General features: G+C 36.3%; 1 pseudogene; it reads left to right on the top strand.

Annotated features, from left to right (window-relative positions):
• Positions 1–127: 127 nt before the first annotated feature.
• Positions 128–25,626, top strand: LOC120203951 (annotated as a pseudogene).
• The last annotated feature ends 455 nt before the right edge of the window (positions 25,627–26,081 follow it).

Here is a 26,081-nt window from a genome sequence, read left to right as displayed (position 1 = left end):
TAAAGCGGACATGTGAGTTCAAAGTTTCATTAGAATTTGTTCGGTGAGCTTTTGTTTAATTTTGATTTTTGTTTTTGCAAGAAAAGCTATTCGAATATAGTAGAGGTCAGGAGATGTTTGGGAAAAAATGGAAATTAGAAACCTTTTGAGGTAAATTAAATGTAAAAATCATTGTTTAAGGACTTATTTGATGTTTTAAGATTAGTTTAGTGGAAAACTAAATACTAATATTTTTTTAACATTGTCACGTCATCAATTTAACGATAACGATGATAGAGTGACTATTTTGTAACAAGTCGATAACATTAGTGATCATTTGTTACAAGTCTATAATGAAAGTGATTATTTTGTTAGTTTTAAACCTTTAGCGGAAAAAACAAAAAAAGTGTTCAAACAATAGTCACCATTGGTGTAGTTTACCCTAACTTATAGGGAGAAAAGCTGAAATCAACATTTGAAGTGGGAATTTAAGGGTCTGTTTGTTTGGCTGTAATTGGTTTTCCGGAAAACCAATTCTAGAAAACCAATTACATTTATGGAAAACCAATTACATAATTTTATTTCTATATAATTTTTCAATGATTTCTCTCCCAAATTATCAACTATCAACTTAATAAAGGTATGTTTTTCTCTAAATTAGTGATGATATCTAGTTTATAGCTCGTTTGTTTAGTAAATTAATTTACAATTTGTAGAATGAAATCATCTAATGTTGATCATGTTTGGATAGATTTGTGTTTTGGAGGGTCATGGGAGAATGTTAATGGTGTTTTACAATATATTCCTTTACCCATGAATCTTCAACTAAAACTGTCATTAAAAAAGTTAATTTATGAAACTCTAATGTTAGGTGTTTCAAAGAAATTGAATTTAGAGCCTCTAAGTGGATTTAGGCTATTTTATCAGAGAAAAGGTAAAGTTTATTTGTTAACCGACAATGAAGATGTTGAACGATTCATTGCTTACATTAGTGTTTCGCAAGATGATGTTACATTGTATGTTGTTGAACCTAGAAGTAGTGAAATTGGGTCAGTAGCATGTAGTAATTAACTAAGTTCTTCAACCCCAGTTTATGGTGCTCACAATGTACAACGTTGTTATCAATCTCAAAATTTAATGGTTCCACCACAATTCATCACCAAGAAAATTTGTTTCACCACATTTCCAATACCAAACACAATATCAAACACAATCTCGAAACCCACAACCTTTCCCTAATCCAAATCCCAATCAACTTTCAGCACCAAATTCCAGTTTTCGCATTGACCAAATTCCTCAAAATTTAATGGTTCCATCACAATTTCATCACCAAGAAAATTTTGTTTCACCATATTTCCACCACGATTTACGGGATATACTGTTTACATTTGTGTTGCAAAATTAATATTCGTGTTTCGAATTCAAAAATAAAATTCGTGTTGCGAAAATAAACGCGCTTTGCGAATTTGACTTATGTGTTGCGAATTACAAATTTGCGTTACAAATTTGGAAAATCGCATTGCGGAAAAGAAATTCGAGTTGCGAATTTCAAAACTGAGTTGCGAATATGGGAAATTCGCGTTGTGAATTTGAAAACTGTGTTGCGAAATTGGAGTTCGCGTTGCGAATTTGTTGGTTATTTTCGCAAATCCAAAAAAAAATTGGTTAAAATCGTATATTATAAGGCATTTTCGGTCACTGAAGTTATTTTCTCTTTAAATTACCGTGGACTAAAAGACTGATTTTACTACATATTGTAGGGATGATCATCCAAAAAGTGTTTTATCATCCATGCAAACAATCATGACTGTGGTGCTAGAAGAGAGTGAAGATGTTTTTGATGATCTTTTACTTGTTATTTTGTTTACACTAGGTCGTAATAGAAGTGTAAGAATTTCTTGTTTACTATCAGCTTATTGCTTAAAGATTGTGTGGCTACCTCTATTTATTCTTTAGAAGTTTTAATTCTTAATTGGAAGGGAATCTATTTCTGGAATCTATAATTCAGGGTGTTACACAAGCTGCCAGGAGACTTGCTATGAATGTTATAGAGCAGTATTCATAAAAACTTGAAGCTGTCATAAAACAGTTTCTCATTTCAGTGATGTCAGGAGATAATCAGCCAGTAAAAAGTGAAATTGACTATCATGAAGTTATCTATGATATTTATCATTGTGCTTCTCAGATACTCAGGAGTTGTCACATACCTCACAGGAGAGCTGTTGGTATGAAAACAATCATTGTTTTTTATTTTTACTAATTACTTTACCGCATTAAGATTTTGTTCTCCATTTGAAGACATTTATTTTTGAGAAAAAATTATATTCTAAAATAATTCTTAAAGTTTTTCGAGGATGAAATTTTTCTGGAGAGTTTAGGTTCAGCCTTAGTGGATATGGGGGCTTTTTTTTCCTCTTTATTATGGTTTTATCATAGTTATAGTCTTAATGTTAGGTAAATGAGTTCAAAGATGGTTGAAGTTGATAAACAATTCTGAGGGCTATCAGTTCCTATATATGCAGACTGATCAAATAGACACTCGTTTGAAAGCTGTCCGATTGGTTGGATCCCTCTTTGCACTGCCTGGCTCTATCATATCTGAAGCGTTTCAGCCAATATTTTCAGAATTTTTGAAGAGGTTGACTGATAGAGTTGTTGATGTTCGAATGTCCGTCATTGAAAATGTTAAGATCTGTTTGTTGTCAGATCCCTCAAGACCTGAGGCTCCTCGAATTATCTGTGAGTTTCTTTTGTTTTTTAATATGTATTCATTTATGTTAGCTAATTTTGATTTTGTTATGCATTTTCTAGCTGCCCTCTGTAATCGGCTTTTAGACTATGATGAAAATGTTCAGAAGTAAATTGTGGATGTAGTTTGTGATGTTGCTTGTCATTCTTTTGTTGCCATTCCTGTTGGGACTATAAAACTAGTTGCAGAGCATCTTCGAGACAAATCTGTATGTTCCTGCACTTCTTGGATTACTTTTGTTGCCACTTTTGAATCCAGTGATGTTTACCAAATGCATATAACTTTTTCTTTTGTTTGGAATGTGCAGCTGCTTGTTAAAAAATATACTATGGAAAGGATGACTGAGATTTTCAGAGTTTCTTGTACTGTATGCTCTGATGGCTGGATCGATCACTATGAATTCGATTGGATACCTGGGAAGATATTTAGGTGTTTCTATGACAAAGATTTTAGGCAAGTCATTTGAGAAACTTGCAAGAAAGGATTAATTTTGCACTTGTTCAGAATATATCACATTATTTATCTTTGTTTTTCCTCATCATTAAAAACTGATCTGCAGTAAGCACAATGTAAGTAATATGTCCCTCTCTATTGGCAGAGTTGTTTCTCCTATGGACTCGTGGATATGGAAAGGTATAATTAACAATTTTATGAAAAATGATGAAGTGGGAAACGGGTTAAGAGCGCATGCCAAGATTCAAGTTGGTAATGGTAAGTCTGTTTCTTTTTGGAATGATATTTGGGTAAATGGTGATACCCTAAAGAATCAATTTCCAAGGATTTATGCACTTTCAACTAATAAGTGGGGGAAGGTGTCGGATTTTGGCTGTTTTGTGAATAATGGATGGGTATGGAATATTTAATCTAGGCGTAACTTATATGATTAGGAGTTAGATCATTGGATTCAACTTATGTCTCTGCTCAATAACATCATATTGTCTGACTCAGTGGATGACTTCCTTAAGTGGTCGGGGAAGGGTGATGGTTTGTTCTCGGTCAAGTCCTGTAGGTCGACTTTTTCCCTTAAGTCCGGAGGATCGTTTTATTGGAGTAAGGAGGTTTGGTCTGGTTTCACTCCTCATAGAGTCCAAACTTTTCTATGGCAGGTTTCCCACCAAAAACTGGCAGTCAGATCGGAGTTGAAGAGAAGGGGTATGGTTTTGGAGGTAGTACTTTGTCCGTTATGTTTGAATCAGGAAGAAATGATCCAGCATTTATTTATTTCCTGTTCGGTCGTAGGGAATTTATGGAATAGCTTTTTCAGGCTTTGGGATATCTCTTCAGTTCTGCCTAAAGATCCGCCGGCTTTGTTGAGTTCTTGGTTTGATTTAAGGCCGAAGTCTCTAATCTGGAAATTTATTTCAGGTGTTGTTTTCTGGTCAATTTGGAAGACTAGGAATTTGGTGGTGTTTGATAAGATGAAGGTAGACAGTTCATCTCTTTTCTTCATTTCAAGATTCAGATTGGCTAAATGGTATTTAGCTAAGTTCTCGAATGACAATATCCTAGTTGACTCTCTCATTAGGGATCCTACTATCGCCGATAAGCTTCCTCGTCCTTCTGTTAAAAGGAAAACTGTTCAAAGTTGGCTTCCTCCTCCAACTCATTTTTTAAGTTCAATGTTGATGGGACAGTCAGTGGTGATGGGCTAGTGGGTGGAATTGGAGGTATTTTGAAGGACTCTAGCTGTATTGTCTTAGGGTATTTTTCGAATAGTGTTGGCCCTTGTCTTCCCCCTTTGGCAGAATTTAAAGCAATAGAAAAAGGCATCGATTTTTTTTCTCGCATCAGCTTGGGCTAAAGAGGGAAGTCTGATTATTGAGAGTGACTGTAAAGTAGCTGTGGACTGGATCATGTTGCCGACTTCAGCCCCTCCTTTCTTTAGTTCTTTGGTTGGGAAAATTGTATCTATAATTTCGGAAAGGGAGTTTATTGTGAGGCACATTTCTAGAAATTACAATTGGGAGGCAGATTCTTTGGCTAAACAAGGGATTGGGTGATTTTTGTCTATGTTATGGTTCTAAGTAGTTTGTGTTGGGAGTCTGTTTTTTATGCTGGTGTGTAAGGTGTATTTTTTGAAGTAATTTGTATGAGTATGCTTTATTAATAAAGCGAGACACTCTTTTCCCCCTTCCGCTAATTACAAATCACCGTTTTGGTGGTCCGTTAATCATGATGGGGGGTTTTAACAAGGCCTCACATTCCTATCAAAAAAAATTCTAGGGGCTATTTAGTTAATACATTTAAATCTCTTATTAGGAGAGATTGAAGCTTAGAGTTGGAGGTATTCTATATTTTCATCACCTTTAGTTTTGTTAAATAATATCTTCAATGAAAGCCATGCAAAATCAACTGAAAATTTTGTTTGTATAAATTTTCCTTCTCATGATTATTTATTAATTTATTTTTCTTGTGCACGTAATAAGATGAATTAGTAATCTATTAATTATTTTTATTAGTACCTCAATGAACATTGTTTTCCTATAGTAAAATGCAAAGTAAAAGATTTAAAAAGCTTTCTGTTGTGTCTTTCTGTTGGGCGTGTGCTTTGCATAATCATAACATTTGTAACGTATAGAAGTTTGGTTATCTTTGGGAATCCTTTTAAGTTGAGTGATGTAGTTTTTCGTGAGTCTGGAGTGTGATTGCACGAGTACTTTGGATTGGGTGAAATACCCTTCTTATGCCCTGACCCTTTCTTAGATTTGGTTAGGGATATTAAAGCTGTTGTTAGGGCTCGGGCAATAGTTCTCCGCCATGTTAGAAGCAGTGCAAATGATAAAGCGGACGAGTTAGCAAAGCAAGGAATTGGGTAGGAGGGTTGGCCATATAAGAGTTTGGTTGTCTTTGGGCAACCTTTTGGTTTAGTGATGTAGTTTTTCATGATTGGTGTTTTCCTAAGTGGTTTAGATGTACGAGAACTTTTTGTAATTGAAATTTCTGTAGGAATTTATTCTGAGGTATACTTTTCCTCCTTCAGCTACCTATCGGCATACTTTGTAATATTTCGAGAAGTATGAAGGGGGTTTTTAACAAGACCTCCAATTACTATAAAAAAACATTTGTAACGTATAGATCTGCCCTGCAGGTCAGATACGATTGAATCCATTTTATATAGATCCCTCTTTCATACTAAATTCTCAATCAGAGATAAAGTTAAATGTTGGATAAGAGTTTTTTCTGAGTTTGACAAAATTGAGGTTAAGGCACTTGAGATGATGCTAGAACAGAAGCAAAGGTATATTATAATTGCTTTCTTATATGGTTTCTGACTAACTTACCCTTCAATTGTGCATTTAACGGATTTTAAACTGAGTTTTGGGAGTTTCTTGTTGGATTGCAGGTTATAGCAAGAGTTGCAGAGGTATCTCTCTCTAAGACAGAGGCATTAGGTTTGAAACTTTGAAATATTAAATAGTATCCTAAAGCACACATGTTACACTTCTATGAACTGTTAAACTGAAATGATCGGTTCTTTCTACAATGCAGGATAATGATGCTCCTGAAATACAAAAGAAAGTTTTATTTAGCTTTCAAATCATGTCACATTGTAGAAAACAGACTGTAGAAAGAAAACAGACTGTATTGTAGAAAACAGACTGTGGGAAACAGACAAGTCTGTTATTTTATTCTTGCTTACTTTTAGTAGAAACATATTACATATTTATATACAAATTATGCCTCTAAACTAGGAAACTCTAAGTTAGGAAAGATACTAATCCTAGGAGATGTAATCCCTTGAAATAAGGGATTGAAAACAGAAAATAATTACAGAATCTCTTGATAGCTCATTTCTATAATTCCTACACCCCCTCAAACTGGTGTATATATGTTGTATATACCCAGTTTGAATGACAGCTAATCAAAAGTCACTCGTGGAAGGGCTTTGGTGAAGATATCTGCAAGTTGTTTCTTCGTTGGAATGTACTGCATTTGTGCAACTCCATTGTTGACCTTCTCGTAAATAAAATGTATGTCTATCTCAATGTGTTTCATTCTATCATGCTGTACTGGGTTTTTTTGATATACTCATAGCTGATTGACTGTTACTAAAAATCTCAAAATTCTTCTTGTCATCTAAGTCCAGTTATGTGAGAAGTCTTTTAATCCACATTCCTTCACATATTCCGAGAGCCATTGCTCTAAACTCTGACTCAGCACTACTTCGAGAGATAACGGCTTGTTTCTTACTTCTCCAAGTCACCAAATTACCCCAAACGTATGCAAAATAGCCACTAACTGACCTTCTATCAGTTAATTCACCTCCCCATCTTACATCTGTATAAACCTTTACTGTTCTGTCTTGATTTTTTCTAAATATAAGTCTAGCTCCTGGGCTAAACTTCAAGAACCTTAGAATTCTATTAACAACTTCCAAATGTTCTTCTCGAGGATCACTCATATGTTGGTTGACATTGTTCACTGAGTATGCAATATCAGGCCTGGTCAGTGAAAGGTAGATCAACTTCCCAACTAACCTTTGGTAGGTTTCCTTGTTTACTGGATTTCCAGTCCGGTCCTTGCAAAATTTCAAGCCTGACTCCATTGGAGTTTCAACTGGTTTGCAGTCGAGCATCCCTGTTTCTGCAAGAAGATCCAAAACATATGTACGTTGGTTTATGACTAGCCCTTCTTCGGACCTTGCAACTTCCATACCCAGGAAATACCTCATACTCCCTAAATCCTTGGTTTCAAACTCCTTTGCAAGATTCATCTTTAGTTTTTCTATTTCTTCTATATCACTGCCAGTTATAATCATATCATCTACAAAGATAATTAGGAGGGTTATCTTACCACTCGGTGTAATTTTTCTAAATAATGTGTGATCTGCTTGGCTTTGTTTGAAACCATTCTGTGTCATAGCCTTAGCATATCGATCAAACCAAGCCCTGGGAGACTGTTTTAAGCCATATAAAGATTTATTGAGCTTGTACACAGTTTTCTTAGTGACCTTTCCTTCTAATCCGGGGGGACCTCCATGTATACCTCTTCTTCAAGGTTCACATTCAGAAAAGCATTCTTTATGTCCAACTGATGCAATTTCCAGTCCATGTTAACAGCTACTGATAACAATATTCTGATGGTATTCAATTTTGCACCCGGTGCAAAAGTTTCCTGGTAGTCGATGCCATAGGACTGAGAAAAACCTTTAGCAACCAGCATTGCCTTGTATCTTTCCACACTCCCATCCGAACGATATTTGACTATGAATATCCACCTACATCCAACAGCTCTCTTTCCTTCTGACAAATCTGACAAACTCCATGTCTTATTCTTTTGCAATGCTTTTATCTCCTCTTTCACAACCTTTTTCCACTCAGGAGATTGAAATGCTTCTGTCACATTTCTTGGGATTTTCACACTGTTAATGGTGGCAGTGAAGGCCCTGAAATTAGACTGCAATTTCCCATATGCAATATACTTATTTATGGGATGAGTAGTGCATTTTCTTACCCCCTTCCTAATAGCAATAGAAAAGTCATCAAGATCAACAGTAGTAGCCTCTTGGTAACCATCATTACCTTCTGTTTCAGATGCAATAGGATCTGAATCTGGTTCTTGGCTTTCAGAGGCAACAAGATCCGAATCTGGTTCTTGGCGAATGCTAGGTTGACTGATTTCTTCAGTAACATCTTTCCTTATTCTTGAGTAAACACTGAGTTGTTTCGAATGGGGAGTTATGGCTTCAGGGTCATTGTTAGGTGCATTTTTGGTAGTAGTGGAAGGTGTTTTACACGGACTAGAGTTCTGAGATAAGGAGAAAGGTAATTCATCAGAGTTATTTAGGTTATTCCTATCACTCTCATTAGGAACTGAGACAATGCTAGCCGGCTTTGGAGAAACAGTAATAGGTAAAGAAATGATAGGCTGTAAAGAAATATTGGTTTGAACAGGTTGAAATTCCTTGTAACTCTCCCCCTGAATTTCTGTTCCCAAAAAATAAGGTTGGTTTCAAAAAATGTAACATCAAATGAGACATATGTCTTTTTTGTGGAAGGTGAGCAACACTTGTAACCCTTCTGACTCGAAGAATAGCCCAAGAACACACATTTTATGGACCTAGGATCTAATTTCCCTCTGTTGTGGATATGAACAAAGGTTGTACACCCAAACACGCGATGAGAAAGACTTGAGTTTAAATGTTTAAAATGGAGAAAAAGTTGAAACAGAACCTTAGTAGGAATTTTGAAATCTAAAGTCTTACTTGGCATTCTATTGATGAGGTATGTAGCTGTAAGAAGAGCTTCCCCCCAAATATACTTAGGAGCATTAGCAGCAAACAGAAGAGACCTAGTAACCTCTAGAAGATGTCTATTTTTCTTTTCTGCTACCCCGTTTTATTGAGGTGTGTTGACACAAGACGTAAGGTGAACAATGCCTTTTTCCTTAAAGAAATACCCAAGAGTTTTATTTAAATACTCACTCCCATTTTCACTCCTCAGAATTTTTATTTTTGTGTCAAATTGGGTTTCAACTTTTTGATAAAAAATTTTAAAAAAAGACTTAACCTCAGACTTTTCTCTCATTAAGAATATCCATGTTGTCCTAGAGTAATCATCTATAAAAGACACAAACCACTTATACCTAGAAATACTTTTGACAGGAGAAGAGCCCCAAATATCACTATGGATGATGGAAAAATGTGTTGTTGGTTCAAATTTGGCTGCAATATATGGTTTTCTGGTGTGTTTGGCTATTTGACAAATTTCATAGGAAAACAATGATGGATCTTTATTTATAAATAAGTTCGGTAACATTTTGGAAAGAGAGTAAAAATTATGATGACCTAATCTAGAGTGTCATAACATAATTTTATCGTTATTGAGATCAGAAGATAAAATTGGTTTCCTAAGAGCACTGGATAAGGCATGATTATGAGATGTTTTACCTCCAAGGGTGTACAATCCTTTGCCCAGCCTAGCACTGCCAATCACCCTCTTCGAGTCCTATGCCTGAAAAATACAACCACCAGTACCAAACACAACATTACAACCAGAATCTTTAATTAATTTGCTGACTGATAACAGATTGCATGCAAGTCTAGGAACATAGAGGAGATTATGAAGTATTAGATTTTTGTTTAATGTAACAGAACCACTCCCTTTGACTGTAGTGAGAGAGCCATTTGCTATTTTGATAGAAGTTGGTAAGATGCTTTCATTATATTCCTCCAAGAGATCAATATTTCCTGTCATATGATCTGATGCACCCGAGTCTATTATCCATTGTACTGAGAAAGCATATGGATTATTTCCATCAATAGCAGTATAAGTCATATTGGTAGGCTTGGCTGTCATACTGCTCAAAATCTGCTGCAGCTCCTCTATCTGTTTCTTGCTAAAACTGCTTGAGGAATCATCTTGAGAGGGAATATGAGCCTCCTTTTGAAACTTGGACCGTGTGTGCTGCCAGTCGGCTGGTTTTCCGTGCAGCTTCCAACATTGATATATCATATGACCTGGTTTCTTACAATGTTCACACCAGAGGCGATTTTGTCTCTGCTGCACTAAAAATCTGAAATCTGAAAAATAGATTGAGAGGGGCTGGTCTGGGAAGTGATTTCGGATGTTGAGGGATCCCGATTAGCCATGAAAAAAATAGAGTTGAACAGAAATTGATTTAAAGAGAAGCGGAAATCGGATTGATCGCTCTAACCTGATACCATGTAGAAAACATACTGTAGAAAGAAAACAAATTGTATTGTAGAAAACATACTGTAGGAAACAAACAAGTCTGTTATTTTATTCTTGCTTACTTTCCGTATAAACATATTACACATTTATATACAAATTATGCCTCTAAACTAGGAAACTCTAAGTTAAGAAAGATATTAATCCTAGGAGATGTAATCCATTGAAATAAGGGATTGAAAACAGAAAATAATTACAGAATCTCTTGATAGCTCATTTCTATAATTCCTACACCCATTTTTTTTCTGATCCTGTGAAGGTTGAAGAGAGTTTTCAGACTCTTGATCGGTTGAAAGATTCTAACATCTGGAAGATTTTATTGAATCTACTGGATCCCAATACCAGTTGTCATCAAGCTTTTAGTGATCGGGTAGGTTGTATTGTCAAATGTGATTTAAATGGGATGTTTCTCATAAGTGAACTTCTCTTTGGTTTTGGAATTTGGGGAAATGAATTATGACAAGTAGTTTGACCCATGAAATCTAAGTTTTTACATTTTAACTTCTTTCATTGTACCATTTATTTGAAATATATATGTTCATAAATTGCACGATGAATTGCTTGAAATACTTTCTGAGAGGCACCAACTCTATGATTTTCTGAGTATGCTCTCTCTGAAGTGTTCTTATCTACTTTTTAACAAGGAGCATGTGAAAGAAATCCTCTTGGAGGCTACTGTACAGAAGTCTACTGGAAACACACTATACATTCAGTCTTGCATGAATATACTCGTGGTAATAATTCGTATCCCTATTTTTTGATAAAGAAACGAGGTGTCGTTAAAAACCCCCTTCATAACCACTGTTGTACTAAAATACATCAGCGAACATTGGAATGAGGAAAAGAGTGCCTTAAATGTTATTCCAAAACTAAATTACACTTCATAACGACAACCGGCTATTACAAACACCCCCCCCACATAATCCCTACCTTCTCTACGCCCACACTATAATGAACTACTACCCTATACCCGCCTTAGCCAAGTTGTCTACCGCCCAATTCACATACCTTTTTACAAACCTTATAATAACACTATGTTCGAAAACAACACTGACAATTTCCTTAACTAGCTGTGAAAATACTGTAGGACACACTTCTGGATTCTTAATCCAATTAACTGTATTTGCTGAGTCAGACTCAACAATTAACCGACCCTTGCCACACCACTCTGAATCCACACCACGAAATAATTTGTATCTCTATGAAACTTGTTTTTCTGGGCATGTGCAAGTCCCAGCTGTGCTTTTGCTGGTGTTTTTCTTTTCCTATGCTCCAGTTCACCTTGTTATTAAGAGTATGCAATTTTAGTGCCTTTAACATTAGTCCTATGAAGTTTATGTTCTTTCTTCTCTTGGGAACATATGTCTTTTTGCTTCTTTTCAGATTCTTGTGCGATTTAGTCCATCACTTCTTGGAGGAGCTGAAGAAGAACTGATTAATTTTCTGAAAGATGACAATGAAATTATAAAAGAAGGCATTTTGCATGTTTTGTCTAAGGCTGGTAGTACTATCCGAGAACAACTTGCAGTGTCATCAAGGTGCAACTTTGGGATATTTGACTTGTTAGAGTTAGTTTGTTACCCTTATTCTTAACATATTCGTAATGGTTGTTTGCAGTTCAATTGATCTTATATTGGAGAGGCTTTGTTTAGAAGGTAATCGGAGACAGGCCAAGCATGCAGTGCATGCACTGGGAGCAATAACAAAGGATGATGGACTCAAATCTCTCTCTGTTTTATATAAGGTTACATGATATTCAATGATTCGAAACGTGTTTTTTAGAAAATATTACAAATAACATTTCCTTGACATATTTGCCTAACCAATAGTTTCTTTGCTCAATTTGCAGATCCTTGTGGACATGCTGGAGGAAAAGACACATTTACCAGCCGTACTTCAGTCTTTGGGATGTATAGCTCAGACTGCAATGCCTGTTTTTGAAACCAGAGAGAGTGAAATTGAAGAATTTATTAATAGAAAAATTTTGAGATGCATTAATGTATGTTGCATCCTTCCTTTTTATATCTTTGTCATATTTATTAGTTTTTCATGCATAAACCTTCTTTATTGCTTCAGGATTCAGATGGCAGTGCAAAAGAGTGTTGGGATGACAAAAGCAAACTCTGTATGTTGAAGGTTGTGGATTGTTGTCAGTTTGTTATTTAATATTATCTTCATTCTGATAATTTCATTAGTAATATCAGTATCTCTCGGAACATGATGTCCGGGTTTCAGTTTTTGATTTTCAAGCTTTTTTGCTTCTATAATTTTTTCATAATGGATCTCTCAACCTGTAATATGTTTTGTGTGCTGCAGGTATTTGGGATAAAGACATTGGTCAAAAGCTACTTGCCTGTCAAAGATGCTCATCTTCGTCCTGCTATTGATGACCTTCTAGGACTCCTTAGAAACGTACTTTCTTTTGGTGAAATATCTGAAGATATAAAATCAAGGTACTATAGCTAAATCTGGAGGCTTCTCCCTCCCTCTCTGTGGTTCACAGATTGTTTTCATTACTTACTAATATTTTGTGTGTGGCTGTTGAATATCTATGTTAATTTCCCTTAATTTATTGGAATATGTTGATTTTTGAGGCTCAAATTTCATGCACAAGTTTTTACTATCTTTCAGTCTAGTTGATAAAGCCCATTTAAGGCTTGCTGCAGCCAAGGCAGTTCTTCGTCTATCTTGGAACTGGGACCATAAGATTCCTGTTGATATCTTCTATTTAACCTTGAGAATAGCAGAGGTGAAGTAATATATGAGATGTAAATCATTAATCTTGTTTTCTTTAACTTTTCTTGTTCACTTTGCCTGTTCTCTTAGTTCTGTTCTGGGTTTCTAGATCTCTTTCCCTCAGGCAAGGAAACAATTCTTCAACAAAGTTCATCAATATATAAAGGACAGACTCTTGGATGCAAAATATGCTTGTGCTTTCTTACTTAGCGTACCTGGATCCAAACAGCTTCAGTTTGATGAGGTTGGCATGCTGAACCTGATTTTTTTTAGCTTAATTTGCTGTCCAATTTATATTTGCTTCCTTTATAGGATGATTTGTGAATGCAACTGTTATTTTCTGTCGTGTTTGAAACAGCAGGAAAAACAGAATTTAGCTGATATCTTTCAAATGTATCAGCAAGCAAAAGTTTGGCAGGTTGTCATACAATCTGATACAAGTTCCTCGACATCTTATCCTGAATACATCCTACCTTATTTGGTACATGCTCTTGCTCATCATTCCTGTCCCAACACAGATGAATGCAAGGATGTCAAAGGATTTGAATTAACATACCGGTATGTGCCTCTTCTTAATCTGTCTTTGTTTTTACTCTTAGATACAAATTCAGGCATCAAACTCATATGTTTCAGGAAATTTTACTCGACTATTTCTTTGTTGGTGAATAAAGATGAAGATGCAAAGTCAGAAGCTTGTGCTAACAAGGAGGAGAGTATTTCTTTGATATTCTGTCTTTAAGAGTATCAAACAGTCTGAAGACGTTGTTGACGCAACAAAATCGAAGGTTTAGTGAGAAGTTTATTTTTATTTTTGTAGTTACCATTATCCTGTTTTTTGTATAAGTAGTTGATAGGTTAATGGTTCTGCCTCTCTTTATGATGAGATAAGTTAAAGACCTCCTTAAAACAAAAAATCTAATTCATATAATATTTTTCCCAGAATTCACATGCTATATGTGACCTTGGACTTTCAATCATGAAGCGCCTAGCTTATAAGGAGGATAATTTGCAAGGGCTTATACAGTCGGTTTCTTTGCCTCCACTCCTGTACAAACCGTATGAAAGAAAAGAAGGTGAAGATTCCCTGGTAAGGCTTCAGTTATATTTGTCTCGTTTTATCATATTTTCTGTGCTTCTCCGTGGTATTCTGCATGTCAAATTATATGAAGCTTTTTAACAGCAATCGGGTAATGATAGGAAAAACCTGTGCCTAGCAGTGGCACTTTTATACTTGAGAGGCAGGATGTCATCTATTTATTCAGTATTGGGTATAACACCCAGTTCTATGTGTAGCTAACCCACTTGTTGATAATTTGTAAAGTCTTATGCTTTGACCATGTAATCACGTGGCGCCAGTGATATCATTTATTTCTTCATTTGCATCATATTTGGGATATAATTTTAGCACTATGTTTTTTATTGGCTCTTTCATCTTTTTGATAGGCTGGAGAAAGGCAAACATGGTTAGCTGATGAGAGTGTCCTGTCTCACTTTGAATCCCTAACGTTGGAATGTGATGGAATGGTATGAGATGCTCCCTTTCATTCATCTAAAGGGTACTACTATATGGTGTTTTGGAAGGGCTATAAGTACCATGCTTGTACTGGTGGTTGCAACCAGTACATACCAATTTTGAAGAAAATTATTAGAACTGGTATGATACTATACTGGTCCATAACAGTTAGTACACCCTCTACTGGTTGGTACAAGATTGTTTTTAAAATAATCTTCTCTTAGTTGATTCTTTTATTTGACATATTCCTAATGATCTTCTCTTGTGATCTTCTTTCCCCTGTAATAAAACATGTTTAGTAGATTAAACTATTGAGCCGTTTGTAATACATTAGAAAACTTGAAAACGAGCCATAAATGCTTATAAACAACTGAAAAAATATCATGAAAAATTTAAAACTATATGCCAAAATACATTAGTAGTGATATGTTCCAGAACAAAACAGTACTTGCATACAGGTATGATAGTGATTACCTTGGTATTTAGTGTTACATTGTTCACTAACTTTTCCTGCTCCCCTTCTGTCTCGCATTTGATTCAGAAAGAGATTTCCAAGGAGGTTCTCGGAGAAAGTGAAACTGAAAGAAATGAAGTGCCTCTTAGAAAAATGATTAAGCAATTAAAATCCAAAGAATCCAAGGATGGGAAAGCTAAAAAGAAGAAGTCTCCCTCGGTAGAAAAAAAAGATGCGGAAAATGATGTAGATATTTTGAAAATGGTTAGGGAAATAAATTTGGATAGTCTACAGATGTCCAGTAAGTTTGAATCAACCAACGGTCTTCAACATTCATATACCAAGAAAGAAAAAGTGGGGCAGGAGCATCAGAAAGGTAATAAGAGAAAAGGCAATGTTGCAGCTTCTGTCTCAGTGCCTAAACGCAAGAGGTCGTCGTCAACACATAATGCTTTCAAGATATCTAGAAGTGCTTCTAAGGTCCCTTCAAGGGATTCAGGAGATGACTGGCATGAAGCTAAAGATTCCTCATTTCTATCCAAGGAAATGGACATTGATAAATTCCACAATTCAAAAGAGAAAATGCCTGCACGCAAAAGATGGAATGAGAATAAAGAATCTAACTACTTGGTACCAAGCATTCGGAAGAAAAGAAGCTTCTCATCAAAAGTCAAAGGCAAAGGCTCTGACTGGGATCATAGTGATGATGACAATGAGGATGAAGCTGATGATGAAAATCTGGAGGTGTGTCTATGTTTTTTTTACTTGGTTAAATTTCTACCAGGGATGCACACATTTTATGTTCTCAGGGTTTGCTGTTGTGATATCTGTTTAATGTCTCCATGCAGAAGTCAGACACCAGCAAGTCTGCAGCTGGATCTAGCAAGAAGCAGAAGAGGAGCATTGCTGGATTAGCAAAGGTCCACCCCCTCTCCCTCCTTTATGTCTTGGTGTAGCTAACCTGCAATTTTTTTTTAATGTTTTTGCTAGAATTTCTCTTGTTACAGTATTTGGAATTGCACCAAGCACCTGCCTTGCATCTCTCTTACTCTCTGTAGTTGAGATTTAGCTCAGATGCATACCATCTATATTCTACCTTGTGCATTTTGTAGTTCTATTGGGGCATTGTTGCCTTATAGAATTATCCTATCACATTTAGAAATGGCTTCTTTTTTCTCCATTTCAATCCTCTTGGTTTCTCCAAGTTTTGGGCTCGTTGTTCATTATTGATTGTCAGAATCAGCCATGTAAAAGTCTCATTTGTGTAGGAGTTTTATGATGAGAAATTATAAGTCTTAGGAGTCTTTGTAATCTCTATCTCTAGATAGAATTTTATCTTTGGCAGAAAAGTCCTCTTAGAAGTCAGCAACTGAGTTTATTTTGAACTATTGTAATCTCCTAATTCAATAGTCGGATTTCTCTTGCATTACCTGTTTTATTCTTTCCTCTCCTTCGATTTATTTTCTTAGATTATAACATTGATCTTCTTTGTTTCTTTTGTTCAGTGCTCAACGAAGGAAGATGGAGTTGATATTGCAGATTTGATTGGTTACAGAATAAAAGTGTGGTGGCCTTTGGATAAACAATAAGTAATAAAAACTTTTGCAGTTCTTTGCAGCGGATTCTAAAAGTTTACTGAGAATCGTGATGTGAAAGAGATTGATTGCCAGTCTTTATTTCTGTTGTAGTTAACAAATGTCATATCTGAAAGCGATGTTGTACGACTATTTCAACTTTCTCCTTGTTAGACTTGCAATTTCATCCTCTCTCTCTCTCTTTTTTGTTGTTTTAAAAACGACCAAAATTTATTAAAAAAATTGTTCTGGTCTTATAGCAGCTTAAGGTTTTTGATTATATGTTTAGCATTTTATATGTACCATTGTGATTATCCGGTCAACTTGACAGTTTCCTTGAGTATTAATTTGTTTCTAGTAAGAGAGTTAATAGATCATAGTTAAGAGAGATTTTTAATCATTATGGTAGAGTCGTGAGGGTCTTTATTCCAAATTTTATGGTTAAACCAAATTATAAATCATCAACGTTTGCTTTTGTGCAATATGATAAGGAGGAAGGCTGTAGAAGAGCGGTTCAGAATGTTGATCGACGGGAAGAGAGTCTCAGTGGGGATTGCAAAGTACAAGAAGGGCAGGAAAAGAGCAACAGAAGAAAATAAAGTTCAGTTGGAAGGATTTATGTCAGTTAGAGGGGACAATGGGAGGCAACAGGTTGAACTGGAGAATCCGAGAAGCCTGAAGGATGGTAGGCAGCAGGTTGAACTGGAGAAACAACGAAGTCTGAGGGATGGTAGAACGTATAAGAAGGTTTTGAATGTGGAGAATAGAAGTATGATGGTTAAAGAAATTCTGGAAAATAGGGGAGGTCAGAATATTAATTTGAATGGAGTAAGGAACGTATGGGAAATGCACATCCTATCACAAGATTCATGATGGGTGAAAAAGTCCTTAACAGGGGTTATCAAAGATCATTTACAGCATGCTAAAGTGATGAAGGCCTTGGCAAAGGAGGGTTTTGAGGTAAAAATAGTAAAGTGGGGATATGTAAGGAATGCCAGTATTATTGTGTTCAATTCAAAAGAAGATTTAGAAAAGGCGTGGTCGAGTTTCCATGAGAAGTTAAGCTTCTGGTTTGACTGGTTAGCTCCGATGTTGAATGAAGAAGGTGTTCCTCTGGCATATTGCTTGGTGGACCTGGTTGGTTTACCTCTTCTTAGCTGGAATGAACCTTTCTTGGAAAAACTTGCAGGAAGGTTGGGAAAGTTTGTTAACATCCTCGAGAAGACAAGAAATATAGAGGATCTCTCATCGGCAACAGTGTTGTTAAGGGTAGCAAGTCCATTCGATGTACCCGAATTTATTACTATGGGATCATATGGTAGATCCTTTAAAGTTAAAGTTAATTTGGATCTGTCGTGTAATGTAAGTGCTGATGCGAATGGAATCGAGTTGGAGAACTATTCAAATAATGGTTACAGTGTTGATTTTTCAAAGGAAGATGAGGGAGGAGATGCAGAGAAGGAAGAAAATAATCGGGGAATCTCAACTGAAGGAATTTGGTCAAAGTTAGGCACGTGCTTACACAAAAGTCAAGAAAGTGGGAAGATGGTGGAAAGTGGGGAACATGCTCTGGAAAAAAAATCTCTCACACATCCCAATATTAATGGGATGTCAGACAATTTTGAATTTGAATTAAGTCCTAATAGGGATTATACGGGTCTTGGGCTACGAGAGGTTGTGGATCAGAGTTGTTCAGCCCATTCAGACTCAAATTGGGAGTCATATTCCCCAGTTACTAAATTAATTTCTGCTGGGCCTGCTGTTAAATTGAAGTGGGATGGGACAAAATTTCATTCAAAGGTTCAGTCTCCTCTTGAATCAAATGAAAATGAAAGATGCATCGTAATAGAGGATATTATTGAGGGAGTACAGGCAAATCAAATTAATGTTCTTGGTAAGCAAGTGGAAGGAAAACTGATACAAGAAGAAAACAGTGAATTCAATGTGAAGAGTGCAAAAAAGTGGAAGCTGAGATTTCCTGTTTCTAAATGTCTGTCTATAAGAAGTGCTCTTGATGGAAGGAGAGGAAAAACAAGTTATGCTAGAGTGTATAGAAGAACAAGGAATAGACGAATATGGTTGAATTCGGGTAAGGAAGAAGATGTCATTTGTGCATAGGGTTTTCTGATTCAGAAACAGAATAATTTTGAGCTCAGTAATAATTAGCAACTGTCTCCAAAAATTAGTGGATGTGAACAGGACAAGGACATCACCTGTTCTGTAAATTTTCAAGATACATTTATGGCTCCTTTAATGCGTGGTGAATACTCAGAAAGTGTGGCAGCAGCTTCTTCAATCACTTCAGGGTCAAGAAAAGAATATAGAAGGAAGAAAAAAGGCTTAATCACTGAAGCCATAGACTGGGTTAATATCTATACTGCTTCTTCATTCACATTCTCGAAGTTGTTGGAGGAAGCATTGGCTACTTGGTAAGTTTCTCAAATGTTGGGTATTTCTTTCAACGAATGGAAGGAGGCTTTTATTGAAAAAATTTTAAGCCTTGAGAAACATTCAGAGGCAGTAAAAGAAGCTTGACTGTATATCAGTATTTACTGTTTGCAGTATTGGTTTTTGTTGTTTGGGTGTTGACTATTTTATATGAATAAACTAAGTATTCTAACGTGGAACATAAGGGGCCTTGGGAGAAGTGAAAAAACTGTAGCAGTTGCAAGGCAAGTTAGGAAGTTAAAACCGGTTTTTCTATTCATTCAAGAATCAAAGTTGGAGCAAGTCCATGTGTCAATTACAAGGAGGATAGGGGGTAATTTGCTAAAGGGAGTACTGGTGTCTCCAGCTCAAGGTTCATCGGGGGGGTTGATTACTATGTGGAATGAAAGTGTGGTTCAAGTTATTTACCAGCATGTTCACAGCAGGTTTCTGGCAGTAGTGGGGAAATTGATGAATGGTCAAATGGAGTTTGTTTTTATTAATGTGTATGGTTCATCTATTGAATCTGAAAAGGAAGAATTTTATGGGGAGCTGCTGCAATTTGTTATGTCACAGAATTTTCCAGTTTGTATTGGGGGAGATTTCAATGCGTATATTGATATGGAAGAAAAGCAAGGGAAATCACAAAATTGGAATTCAATCAATATCCTTAGATCATTTGTGCAGCAAGCTAATCTCATTGATTTGCCTTTGTCAGGAGGAGCTTATACGTGGTGCAACAATAGAGAATCTTCAACATGGGTGAGGCTCGATCGGTTCCTAATTTGTGCCAGATTTTTTAACAGTTTTCCTAATGTTACTCAGAGTCTTCTATCGAAATCAATTTCAGACCATAATCCGGTTTTACTGGAGGATGCTTTTATAAATTGGGGACCTAAACCTTTTAGGTTCTTTAATTTTCTTTTAGAAGAACAAGGATTTGATGATTTGGTTGAAGAATCAATGACAGTAGAGAAAAAAAAGAAGAATACAGGGGGAATTTTCAGGATGTTACAGGTTACCAAAAATAAAATAAAAAACTAGTCTGGTAGCTGTCACAAAGGGCTGGCAGAATCCATCTCGTAGCTGGAATTAAAAATCACTGATTTGGACAGAAAATCTCAAGGTGAAATTTTGTCTTCAGGGGAGTGGGATCAACTGCTTGAATTTAAAATAGAGTTATGGAGGCTGCTGAGAATCGAGGAGAGGACCTGGTTCCAGAAATCAAGAACCAGATGGATTAAAGATGGAGATAGAAATACAAGGTTTTTCCACCTAAGTGCTTTGAAGAGAAACATAATTAATATCATTCATTCATTGAAGTCTGAAGGGGGAATAATTTCAGATCCAGAACAGATAAAAACAACGGTGTTCAATTTTTTCAAGAATGCTTATAATGTAAAATCAACTTTGGAAGTTGCAGGCTTTGAATTTGATTTTAAGCAACTGACAGCAGTTCAAAGGGATTGCCTTGAAGCACAAATTTTGGAGCAAGAAGTTTGGCAAGCAATTGCTTCCTCTGAAAGCTCTAAAGCTCCTGGCCCGGATGGTTTTACCATGGGATTTTATAAGAAGTACTGGTTGAATTTGAAGGAGCAGATCATGGAGTTTTTCTCTGACTTTTATAAAGAAAAGGAATGAGTTCATGGGGTAAATCATGCATTTATTACCTTGATTCCTAAAAAAGATAATCCAGAGAGTATTGAAGACTACAAACCTATCAGTCTCGTTGGCAGCTTGTACAAAATTCTTTTGGAAGTTCTTTCTAAGAGACTTAGTTCCTGTATTAATGACATTGTAAGCCACACTGAATTTGCTTTTATTCCGGGGAGGCAATTGTTGGATTGTGCGTGTTTAGCTAATGAGGGAATCGACTATTGGAAGAAACAAGGGCTTAAAGGGGTCGTTTCTAAAGTGGATTTCAGTAGATCGTATGATTCTGTAGATTGGCAGATTATTTTGAGGCTTTTGAATGATATGGGATTCGATGACAGGTGGGTTTCTTGGATTTCACAGTGTATCTCCACCGCTTCGATTTCGGTCTTAGTGAACGGGTCTCCTACTGAAGAGTTTAATATTGCAAAAGGATTACAACAGGGTTGTAGTCTTTTTTGTCTTCTCTTTAATGTGGTTGGTGAATTACTTCATTTGATGCTATCGAAAGTTGTGGATTATGGCCTTTTCCAAGGGTTTTCTTTCGGCAAAAATCATAACAATTTCACTTTGTCTCACCTTCAGTTTGCAGATGACTTAATTATTTTTTGTCATGCTTCCATTACCTAAATTAAGAATGTTAGAAGAGTTTTGAGGATTTTTAGATTAATTACGGGACTTCATCTAAATTTATTCAAAAGTAAACTGTATGGTATTAATGTGGACGATGATATTCTGGGAGAGTGGGCTTCGACTATTGGGTGTTCTATTGGCTCCTTCCCGTCGGTATACTTAGGCTTACCTTTGGGGGCTACAAGGAATTGCGTGAAATTATGGGAGCTTGGAGGGTAGATTGGTTCTCATCAAATCAGTGTTGTCTTCTTTACCTATCTTATATCTTTCTTTATTCAAGATTCCATCATCTATTTGTCAAAAGCTAAATTCTATGATGGCAACCTTTTTATGGGGTGGAGGGAATGAAAAGAAGAAGTTGCATTGGGTAGGTTGGAAGAAGATTTGTATTCCGATAAGTGGTGGAGGTTTGGGAGTTGCTTATTTGAATCTTACTAATCAAGCTTTGTTGGGAAAGTGGGTTTGAAAGTTTTCTAATGAGAAGCATTCGATATGGAAGAGATTCGTTTGTACCAAACACAATGTTAGCTTCCATTTTATGGATATTTACAAGGTCCACTCTCCTAAGGACTCTTGGATTTGGAGGGGTTCACCAAAGATGATTCTATTGGAGGTTGCCTTAGATCCCAAGCTAAGTTACAAGTAGGGAATGGAATTTCGATTTCCTTTTGGAATGATGTATGGTCAGGGGATTTACCTTTGAAAGTCTTTTCCCCTAGGATTTATGCGTTATCTTCAAACAAAATGGGTAATGTTGCAGATTTTGGTAGTTTTGATTCGAATGGTTGGGAGTGGAATATAAAGACTAGAAGGAATCTTTGCGATTGGGAAGGAGATCAGTTGGTAGAGCTTATGGATTTACTTAAAGACATTAAATTAATTGATTCAGTGGAGGATTGTTTACTTTGGGGCGATGCAGGTGAGGGGCTGTTTTCGGTTAAGGAGTACAGGAAGTCTCTTTCAGCTTATAAAGATGTTTTTTTTCAGTGGAATAAATGTGTGTGGTTGGGTTTAGTCCCTCCTAGGGTCGAGGCTTTCCTTTGGCAAGTATCTCATAAAAAAAGTTGCAGTGAGAGTGGAATTGAAGAAAAGGGGGTTCCAATTGAGGATGATTTTCTATGCCCTCTATGCAATTCATGTGAAGAATCTGTTCAACATCTTTTTATTGCTTGCCAGGTTTCGTGGGACTTATGAAACAGAGTAATTGCCTTTTGGGGTATTTTGTCAGTTTTACCAGGTGATCCACAATCCCTTCCAAGCTCTTGATCTGATTTGAGGCCTTATTCAACTATGTGGAAGCTAATTCCAGGGGCAGTCTTATGGTCGATTTGGAAAATCAGAAATGAAATAATTTTTGAAAAATTTAAACTCGACAGGTTCACATTGTTCTTCACTGTTCGGTTCAGATTAACAAAATGGTTCCTAGCAAAGTTTTCGAATTTCTCTACTCATGTGGATTGTTTGATTGGTGATCCTTCACTGGCTGATGATATTTCGGTTTTTAAGGAGTTGAATACGCCTAAGGTATGTTGGACTCCTCCTCCTATTGATTTTTATAAGATGAATGTGGATGGAGCAGTTAGTAGAACCGGGATGAGTGCTGTTATTGGGGGTATCATGCGAGATTGGAATCGATATGAGATTATTTCCTTTTCACAGAATGTTGGTCTTAATCATATCAGTCTAGCAGAATTGAAAACTATCAAGAAAGGCATTGAAATCTTTGTCGCCTCGGTTTGGGTTTCGAAGGGGAGACTGATTGTGGAAAGTGACAGCAAGCAAGCAGTGGATTGGATTCTTGATCAAGCCACAGTTCCTACATTCCTAAGTCAGTTTGTTAAGGACTTAATGTCTGTTGTATCTTTGCATGATATTATTGTGAGGCTGACAAACTAGCTAATGAGGGAATTGGGTGATGGTTATCTGTGTTCCCCTGGGTTTGAGTGTCTAGCAGTAGGGGTTTTGTTTTGGTGTTGTTAAGTTTTATGTAACTCTTAGGAGTTCTGTTAAGTCTTATGTACTCCATTTGAAATCAATAAAATTGAGACACTCTTTTCCTCCTTCCGCTAGCTGGTTCTTACCATAGGGTTAAGGACCACTAAGAGGAAGGTTTTTAATGAGGTCTCCTATCCTATCAAAAAAAAAGTCTGTAAAGTTTTTTGTTCAACTGCCTCCACGTTGTTGTAAATGTGCAATATCCCATTTGAACTGGTGCAATATCATTTTTCATAACATCAATCTTTGTAGAGTTTCTTTACTGATTTTATCCTACTTCTGGAAATGCCAGGTTTTATGAAGGTACAATTAAGTCTTGTGACCCTATAAAGAAGAAGCATGTGGTAAGCTGCAGCTGTTTTCCTACTTGAATGCATATGTGAACATCTGTGTCACTTGGAATCAACTGCTAATCAAGTGTTTTTTCTTCCTAGATATTATATGATGATGGAGATGTGGAAGTACTTCGTCTGGAAAGAGAGCGTTGGGAGCACATTGGCACAGATCGCAAGTCTGGAAAGGTTAAGATTTCATGTCTCGCATATTCCCTCAGGCTAACTTCATTTTAATTTTTGTTTGAGCTTACTCTATATTTATTTTGCTCACACTTTTTACAGAAGGAAAATTCAGCAAAAGTCAGTAAGAGTCCTCTGAAGGAAGCGTATGTGCTATTAACTATAATTTTTTAGATAATTCTTTCTAAATCTCACTTTGCTGTGTAGTTTTCTTTTTCATATCCTCCTGGTCCACCACCTCAATAAAAAAAGAAAAAGAGAAGCTAATATAGAGAGTGAACTCTTCTCTAAGTTAATTACAGCATCGCTTTCAGATATGACATTTGTTTTGAGAATGACTTGTTACATTTAGTAATTAACACTTATGTTGCTTCATAACTTGATTGTTGTAGTTGTACCATTGACAGGTCTCCTGGACAGAAAAGTAGGAGCTCAGGTGGTCCATGTCTGAATAAGAGTTCAGTAAAGACGTGAGTAATCACTTGACGATTAGAAGCTATTTGTCTTTAATTGGTTTGTGAACTTAATTGAAATTTGATTTGCAGACCTAAGGGGAAAAGGACTGCAAAGAAGAACTTGAAGCATACTCTAAAGAGTACATTGAAAGAAGATGAAGAGAACACTGGTATGTCAGAATCCAAGTCCACTGCTGTAAACGAAAATCTTATTGTTTGTTTTCATAATTTTTCTATAAATTAGAAGAACGCTTTGTTAGTTTCCATGTCTTCTCATGGAGCTTTGCAGCAACCCAATTTAATTTCCTTTAGATTGAATGTTGTGTTCGAACATGTTTTTGGTATATGTAGGGTGTGCGGCAACCCGATTTAATGTCATTTAGATTGAATGTTGTGTTTGAACATTTTCATGGTTAAAAGTAATGTTATTTTGGTATATGTAGGTTGTATCACGGAAATTTGTGGAATAAGTATGAGATGTTGGGTCATTATTTCTCTTTCCCCACTCATTTCCTGTCCCTAACTTATGTTTCTCTCCTCTTTCCCAGATGAATCTGGAGCAGACACCGAAATGATAGTTGAGAATGTAATGGAAAGAGAAGAATCTTGGAAGGAAGTGGCTTCAGTTTCCCAAGGCAGATGTTGGGAAGATACAAAAGGAAGCCCAAATAATGCCAAGGAGTCGGATGAAGTTAAATCTGACGCTGATGGGAATCATTCTGGACATATAGATAGCACTTCAGAAAATGCTCAAAAGGTGGATGAGGAAGAGAAAGCAGCTGATGGATTAAGTGAAGACTACAGAGAACATGCGACTAAAGCAACTGGATCAGAAACTAAAGAGAATCAAGAAAGTGATCAGGTCGGGAGTAAATCACCGATCTTGAAGAAATCATTGGAAGGACCTCCCTTGACTTCAGATGTTGCAGATTATGGGATTTCTGATGATGAGCCCCTTGTACTACATCTACCAATATGTTCAATGAAGTTTCATATTTGTCTTTTAACTTGATTAAGTTTTGATCTTTTTTTTCTTTTGAAATGCAGAGCAAGTGGAAGCACAAAGTTGGGAAATTAGGTTCCAAGAAACTGCAGTAGGGGCTTGAAGTTGAACCTCAGTTGCAGTCTTCCTATGTAGAGGTGGGAAACAAAGGTGGTGCTGTGTGTCCATTCAAAGTACCTAACAAGATCGCAGAAGACAATGTGCATCTGACTTTATGTAAACACTAATAAATGTTGTAGTAGTCACCATAGCCCTAGACTAGAACATTGTAGAAAATGTACTGTAAAATTAACTGTAGGCATATTCCCATAATCTGTGGTCCGGGTAAAAAAAAAAACTTTTAAGTGTCTGGATGGTGTAGATGATAAAGGATTCCGAGGTGTAGTTGCATCAAATTGATAGGGCACTTTGTATAGTTATATTTTGGGGGTTGTTACATAAGTTTATTTGGCTTAAATCAACCACATCAAATTGGCTATTGTTTCAGCGTCGTCTGCTCATCCTGCGGCTAGCTATGAAACACCAACTGTTTGATCTATTGTGAAAATCAAATATTCCACAATTCAAGTATTTGTGCAAATGACGCCCATTTTTTTTGTGGTTCTTTTCATTGATAGGATTAGGGGTGTAAACGAGCCGAGTCGAGCTCGACTCAAACTCGAAAACTTTATATAAACTCGACTCGACTCGAAAACTCTTGAACC

This window comes from Hibiscus syriacus, unplaced genomic scaffold, assembly GCF_006381635.1.
Source record: "Hibiscus syriacus cultivar Baekdansim isolate YM2019G1 unplaced genomic scaffold, ASM638163v2 tig00010533_pilon, whole genome shotgun sequence".
NCBI lineage: Eukaryota > Viridiplantae > Streptophyta > Magnoliopsida > Malvales > Malvaceae > Hibiscus > Hibiscus syriacus.
This window is presented reverse-complemented; position numbering and strand designations above follow the sequence as displayed.